Below are 7692 nucleotides of genomic sequence, written 5' to 3'. Positions count from 1 at the left end.
CTCAAATCGAGGTCGAAAGCGCTGCTAGAACACTGGTTTAATTTATTTTACTATTCAGATTATCTATTCAATTCCTTGTTTGTCAGTTGGTATTGGATTAAATCACGTATCCTTAAAACCATTAAATAAGTTTAATTGTTACTCAGATTTCTGGATAAACAATAATGCAACCATCCAATAAGATTCAGAAGGAAGACACTACAAGAAATATGATTTTTTATGACGACTTTTAGCAGCGAGACATATAATAGCCACAAAATGAGGGTTTTTGTGGCGACTGGAAAAAGTTGCCACAAAAGTGATAGTTTTAGTGGGGATTACAGTTGCCAGAAAAAATAACATATATAGTAGCGACTATATGTATGCCGCCCCAAAATATGTACTAATTTTTTAATTACGTATATGGCTGAAAAAGTATTTGCAGCCAACAGTCGCCTCTAAAAGAGCTCTTGTGGCGACTTCTTCGCTACTAAACGTAGAGTTTTTGTGGCAACCTTTTATGTCGCCTCTAATTCGTTTATTTTGACATCGATTTCCGTTTTGTGAAAAACGCAAAATGGTTCACCCCCACCAGTTCAGACTCAAAATTTCCTCTCCCGTTCCTCCTAAATCCCATTTTCCCCGATTCCCTCTTGCCCCTTCCATATTTCATATTCCTAAAAAAATAGATTAATGCTTCTCTCTCAACTCGTGTTCCCCAACATTAAAGAAACCCAATTTCCTCTCGGCCGAGAAAAAAATACATCTCATTTCTAAAAAGAGGAGTAGATTTGAAGGAGGTAGGAGAGGTCTATTTCCCAAAAGCTAAAATTTGAGTAACATTGAGGTACACATCATTCTTTTGTGTTGGTTTGATTCAGCTTCTTTTGAGTCGATTTGGCTTTTTTTCTTTCACATCATATTTCATGAAAATACTCATATTTCCAGTCAATTTCAATTTATGTGCTATCGAAGCAACGAAATAAACATATTTCGACAATTCCATATCTTGTGACTTCCTATTTCTGGGGTTTCGTTGGTTCTCACAGCTATTGTTGCACGGGAGGTAAGCTGAGGTGTTTCCTTTCTATTTTAGGGTTTGTTATACTATTTCTGCATTTTGTCGATCTTTCTCGATCTCTGAACAACTTTCGTTTTGTTGCCCTTGAAGGTTTTTCTGCTTATAAAACAGGTGATCGACCGCGACCAGTACCATTTTTCTTCAGTTTGAGAAAATTTCTTTGGGGGTAAGTCAAATCTAGTTCTTTTAATGATGAATGGAATTTAGCCACTGAATTGTGTATGTATTATTACTACATCTAATTAGTTGTTTCTTTAAATTTTTATTTCTATCAATTCTTTGTTCTGCTTCTTCTTTTGTTTATTTCAATTCTTGATTTTGCTTATCTTTACTCTCTTTGTGTGCACGTGTTTGTGATTTTCGTTTTGGCCTTTTATCTTTTTTCTTGGTATCTCATTCTTTAAGCTCTCAAGGGTATCTATTTGTACGACAAACGAGATAGCGTTAGTCAAGAATGGAGTTCCCTAGCAGACCACACAATAACTAAAAAGCAGCATGCAGTACAACAGAACATTAATGAAGTTGAAGAGAAGAAGGTGTGTGTTACTAGTGGCATATCTTTCCTAGGTATAGCCATTGTTAACTAACTCCTACTCTGTGGCTACTATGTTCGTGTCATTGTCGACAACCCAGACACCTACCATTTTCTTCTGCTCAAATTTCTAAGTACATATTCTGTCCTCCATCTATTTGGCGTTAAATTACTCAAACGAATAAGGAACACAAGTACAACCAATTAAACAAGTCCTTCAAATATAAATCTTTCACATATAATTCTTTCAAATAAATACCTTCCTAATATATTTCTTTCAAATAAATATCTTTCGGATATAAAATTCTTTCAAATAAATATCATTTGAATATAAAATTCTTTCTAATAAATATCTTTCGAATATACTTCTTTCAAATAAATATCACTATGTGACACCTCATTTCATAAACATAAAATACGGGTCTCAGCCCACTTTCATATTTTTGTAACACGGGTCTCAGCCCCCTTTTCATATTTTCGTAACACGGGTCTCATCCCGATTTCATATTTTCGTAACACGGGCCTCAACCCACTTTCATATTTTCGTAACACGGGTCTCAGCCCACTTTCATATTTTCGTAACACGGGACTCAACGCACTTTCATATTTCCATGGCACCTCGTGCGTATATTTCTATCAAAACCGCAAGGACAACTCACGTGCCAATAATAATAATAATAATCATATTTTTCATATTTCATATCTGTTGCGGCGTGCAACCCGATCCCATATAACATAATCCGCTCAGCAATAGCCACTGACTCACAATTTCAACATAGATCAGACTATTATCAAGTTTACCGAAACAACAAGACAAGTTGCACAAGGTATAAAAATAAACACAAGGAAAATTACAACACCACATGAAAATTACCAACGCAATAACCCCACATCATCACATATCATCCATGACAATAGCCACCATTATCTCTACTATAGCAACCCTTATCACTCCTATAATAGCCTCTATTATCCCTCCGCCCTGACAATATCAATTGCCACCCTTATCGCTCATATAGGCACCCTTATCACTCCTATAATAGCCTCACTTATCCCTCCGCCCTGACAATATCAATAGCCACCCTTATCACTCTTATAGCCACCCTTATCGCTCCTATAGTAGCTTTCCTTATCCCCCGCCCTGACAATATCAATAGACACCCTTATCACTCCTATAGTCACCCTTATCGCTCCTATAGCCACCTTTATCGCTCCTATAATAGCCTCCCTTATCACTCCGCCCACACAATATCCCAACACACATAACAATAGTGAAATGCCACCCTTATGCCCGCATAATGTCAACAATGGAATGCCACCCTTATACGCCGCATAACAGTAACCCAAATCATACAACAATTCACACAGGATATTATCACAATATCACATCATCATCAACTCATATTTACAATTTGTCCGTAGGCCACAACATTTCCAAAGGTACAACAAAGTCAATTAATTTCACAACAGATAGTACATGGCTCAATACAATGTATATAAAATCTCAAAAACAACCACAAGAATGAGAAAATAACTCATCATAGGACAACGCCTTCTTTAATCTAAATTTTAGATAAATATATAAACGCCTCAATTTAAAATTATTTAATTAATTATTTGCAGATGAAAAATCCATAATGTGATTATTTCCAAGAAATATCAAATCAACAAACACGCGGAATTCACATAAAAATCCAAGTGGCAATCACACCAAATTATCATATACAATACAAACTCAACAAACAAGGAATGAGGCATGAAAAATCAAGGATTTACTATAAATCCAATTTAATACATAAGGGCGTCTACAAATTCCAAACAATATAATTTGCACATATAAACTAAGTACGTACTCGTCACCTCACATACATGGTTTTCAATTACATAATTTCCACATAAGACTCAATGCCTAAGGGGTAATTCCCTCACTCAAGGTTAGGAAAGATACTTACCTCAAGTAACTCAATCCACCGGTAAGCCATTTTTCGCGATTATCCAACTCCGAATGGCTCGAATCCAGATGAATATTTCCTTGAAAATGCTTCGGCAAAATCGCTACAAACCGAGCTTTCTTGATTCAGCTCTTTAGTGATATTAAAACCTCCAACTACTCTTACAACTTCGATCTACATCAACATAATTCGGTTGGACCAATATCAGTAAAATTTCCAGGTTTTAGGTTATTTAGGCAATTTATCAAACACCTAGTAGGCATCAATCTCTACATCTCTTAACCATAGAATTAGTTCAACCAACTACTACCATTTACTAACAATTTATCCCACCATCATTCTTAAACAATTCATAACTTCCAACATCACATACATTGACCATCCATCCATACCTAACCAACAAAATTCCATCAAATAGTTACCTTTCAATCTCTACAATAGTTATGTATTTAAATTGGGAACTTATTGCTTCCAATCATCATACCATAAGTTCCAATACTTAATTCATACTCATATTCCCATAATATATCCATACATGTAAATCTAAGGGTGTAGGATTACCTTTTGGAATAAATCTTGCAAAACCCTCCTTTGAGTTCTTGAAGAAATTTCTTGAAGATCTAAGTATTTTATGTGTAGATTTCATCAATACTAGTGTAGAAATGATAGAATTTCATACCAAGATAATGAAGATTGCTTACCTTGAAGAAGAGAGGAGTTGGTGGTTTTGAGAGAGTAGAGAAGAGCTCCAAAATTCATCGAAATAAAATGGGGAAAATGAACCCCGAATTGGCTTAAAAGAGCTGGAGCTGGGGCACGTCTACTCTAGCGAAGCGTGCCTCACTTCGCTGTCCACTGCAGGCACAAGATCCATGTCTGGTCTGGCGAACTGTCCGCCAAAATAACTGGGTGATCTAACTTTGGTAATTTGATTATAACTTTTAGTAGGAATGTCCAAATGACGAACGACTTGATGCGTTAGGAACTAGACTCAAAGGGCTACACTCTAGACGCAAAATTCATGGAAAGTATCTTCACATTATGAGAGTTATACCCATTCAAAGGTAGGTGTTGTGCAAATTAAGACACATTTTCCACTTAATATTTCTAACTTTTGCCAATTAGTGTCGAAACATTTTAGACCTATCCAAATGCAAATCCGGGCATACGCCAAGTCCAAAATCACCATCCGATCCTAACGGAACCATCAAAATTTCGATCCGAGGTCGAATACTAAAAAGTCAAATTTGATCAACTCTTTCAACCTAAGGCTTCCAACATGGAATTTATTCTTCCGAACTAATCCCGAAACACTTGAAAATCAAAACCGACGATTCACACACGTCATAATACATCATATGAAGCTATTCAAGACTTCAAATAGTTGGAAGGAGCGTAAATGTTCAAAACGACAAGTCGGATCGTTACACGAGCGTAAATACCTAATGATGGATATACATGTTATAATATAAGTACTCCGTATATTTATCATTTATTTTAGATTTGTAACTAGAAAAACTGAATCGAAATTGCAGAAGTCTTGGAAAAGTTAAGAGACATGGAAATATCTGGGAAAATGAGAGAGTCCAACAACAACATAGAAGCAGTAATGGCAAGTCTAACTCTTCATCTGGTAGTTTGTACTCTTATGAAAGATAGAGTTATATGCCTGCATATGAAAGTTTACTTTGTACTCTTCATCTAGTATTTCACTTTGAAATTAGTAAACTATAGCTGGAAAGCCTATTAGAAGAAGAAACAGAGAGAACATAGTGCAAATTGGGACAGCCTTAGGAATATGAAACATGACTCAATTTATATCAGCTACTCAAGAGTTATTTCAAATAGTATGTTGTCAAACTATTCTTCCATCACAAAACTATAATATGATATTTATGAGGTTTGTTCTTTTACAGAGAATATGATTAGTGTATAAGCAGTAAAGAAAGTTCATATTTTATATATCTATCACTGGTTGTTGGTATGTGTTGATCGGTTTTAATAGTTTGGGCACTTACATGTGAAATAAAGTAATTTTAGTCATCATTGTTAACGTGCTTTTTAAAAATATATTGACATGATTACATCATTTCACTTTCATGATATCTAATGTGTTTTCTAACAAATCTCTCCTAATTTCTTTTGTAGGTAGTAACTAATTTGTCCAATATTTAAGCAAAAAGATAATAACGTGCCTTCTCATGGAACATTATAAAAGGAACCGCTCTTGGGAGTGGCTAATATTATTTCCTTCTGATTTTTTTGCTCCCTCCTTTGGCTGCAATCTAGGACATGGGAGCTTCTTGCTGCATTTTGAGGCCATATATTTTTCCGGAGGAAATGATGCTAGCAAAGGAGCTCGAATAGACTTTATTTTTGCTTTTTTTCGACGTTTCATGTGTGCACAAATTCTATGTTATGAATTTTTAATAAAAATCCTTGATCATTTTGTTTGACAAATGCTTTGAATGGTGCCTCTTCTAATATATTTGTGTAATTTAAATACAAATATTGTTTCAACTTAATTATTTTTAGAAAAATAATATTTATTGAAAAAATAAGTTTTAGTAGCGACCAAACTTTGTCACAGAAACTATTAGTATCTGTAGCGACTAATCTCGCTACTAAATCTCATACTATAGTGGTGATAAGAGCTGCCACTGAAAGTATAATAGTTGTTGTGGCAACTATAGTCACTACAAAAAGTTATTCTTCAGTGGCGACCTTACACAAATCTACCTTGTCATTGCGGATTTTTCTTACCTATTGTAGCGCCTAAACCCGCCATTAATGGATTCTTTTTGTGGCGACCTCTAAGAGTCGTCACAAATAACATCGGTAACGGCTTTACTTGGAACGACCCAAATGTCGCTACTAATTAGTATCAGTGGCGACTGTGCGTGCATTTGTAGCGACTTCAGTCGCCACAAACAATTTGATTTCCTGTAGTGAGATATTCGGGAGAAGGTGGGCGTGGCTCCTATGGATGCCATGATGCGAGAAGTGAGCCTTAGATGGTTCGGGCACGTACGAAGGAGAAGTTTGGATGCCCCGTTCAGGAGGTATAAGCGGTTGGTTTTGGTGGGTACGAGAAGAAGTAGAGGGCGATCTAGAAAGTATTGGGGAGAGGTGACCAGATAGGACATGGCGTGGCTTTAGATTTTCGAGGACATGACCCTTGATATGAAGGTGTGGAGGTCGCACATTAGAGTTGTAGGTTAAGAGGTGGCTGAGGCTAGTCTGATAGGATTGTCTCTGACTGCTAGTGGTTAATGTTGTGTTCGCACTATTCTCCGTTTTCGTTGTGCCAAGCTTTATTTTACTGGCTATTGTTATTGCTTTACATCTATTTTCTGGTTCTTATGTTGTTGTCATTATCTCTTGATTTTTCTATTGATGGTACTGATATAGTATTTCTTTCGTCGTCTTAAGCCGATGGTCTTTTAGAAACAGTCTATCTACCCCGAGTAGGGGTAAGGTCTGAGGAGGATAGTGGAGAAGTGTGCGTACAAACAGCCCTCCTCATACCCCACTTATGAGATTTTATTGGGTTGTTGTAGTTGCATGCAACAACCATCCAAACAAACTGTTAGTATATTTTTCACATAAATTATTGGTCTTGTATAATTAGGTATTGACCTAAAACAACACGTTAAATTTCATAACAAGTTTGTAATATTACTGAAATTAAATCAGAAACATGCTATAATTAGTCAAATTACAGTGTTAGCATAAGGGAAAGAGCTGTGAACGGAAAAAAGCCAAAGACCAGTAATAAGCCTCTACTGATCCATAGTTTGATCCCATCTGAATAAATAATTTCTTCAACATCCGAAAAGGACACGCCATGAACCGCCAGTAGACTACCGCCGGCCGACATCCGATGCAGAATCGCCGACGCTTGCCTAGCCGAACATAGCTTCCTTTTCTCCTCCTTACACGTCGGCGCCGCCTACACCACCGCCGTATCACAGTGGAGTTGGACCATAAGGAGATTTCTACACCACCTTTCTTAAGCATTTAATATGAGTTTGTAACTAGTGGAACAATAGTTTGTTGTTGATATATATGTAAATTGGTGAAGTTTAATTTAATTAAAAATAATGGTCATTAGTACGTTTATGACTTTATGTACTGTGTATTTCTAG

General features: G+C 36.2%; 1 long non-coding RNA gene across 9 annotated transcripts; it reads left to right on the top strand.

Moving 5' to 3' along the window:
- The first annotated feature begins 403 nt into the window (after nucleotides 1–403).
- Nucleotides 404–6053, top strand: LOC107780585 (uncharacterized). Of its 9 annotated transcripts, none has more exons than XR_001646858.2 (6): nucleotides 404–826; nucleotides 928–1045; nucleotides 1151–1226; nucleotides 1466–1627; nucleotides 5080–5177; nucleotides 5693–6053. It is a non-coding gene; the product is annotated as an uncharacterized LOC107780585 (long non-coding RNA). The 9 variants fall into 9 exon arrangements; XR_012705201.1 differs by having other exon boundaries at nucleotides 405–826; nucleotides 1474–1627; nucleotides 5080–5156; XR_001646861.2 differs by having other exon boundaries at nucleotides 405–826; nucleotides 1466–1596.
- The last annotated feature ends 1639 nt before the right edge of the window (nucleotides 6054–7692 follow it).

Source organism: Nicotiana tabacum, chromosome 22, assembly GCF_000715075.1.
Source record: "Nicotiana tabacum cultivar K326 chromosome 22, ASM71507v2, whole genome shotgun sequence".
In the NCBI taxonomy this organism is placed as follows: domain Eukaryota; kingdom Viridiplantae; phylum Streptophyta; class Magnoliopsida; order Solanales; family Solanaceae; genus Nicotiana; species Nicotiana tabacum.
The sequence above is the reverse complement of the archived record's forward strand: the minus strand, read 5'-3'. Positions and strand labels throughout refer to the sequence as shown.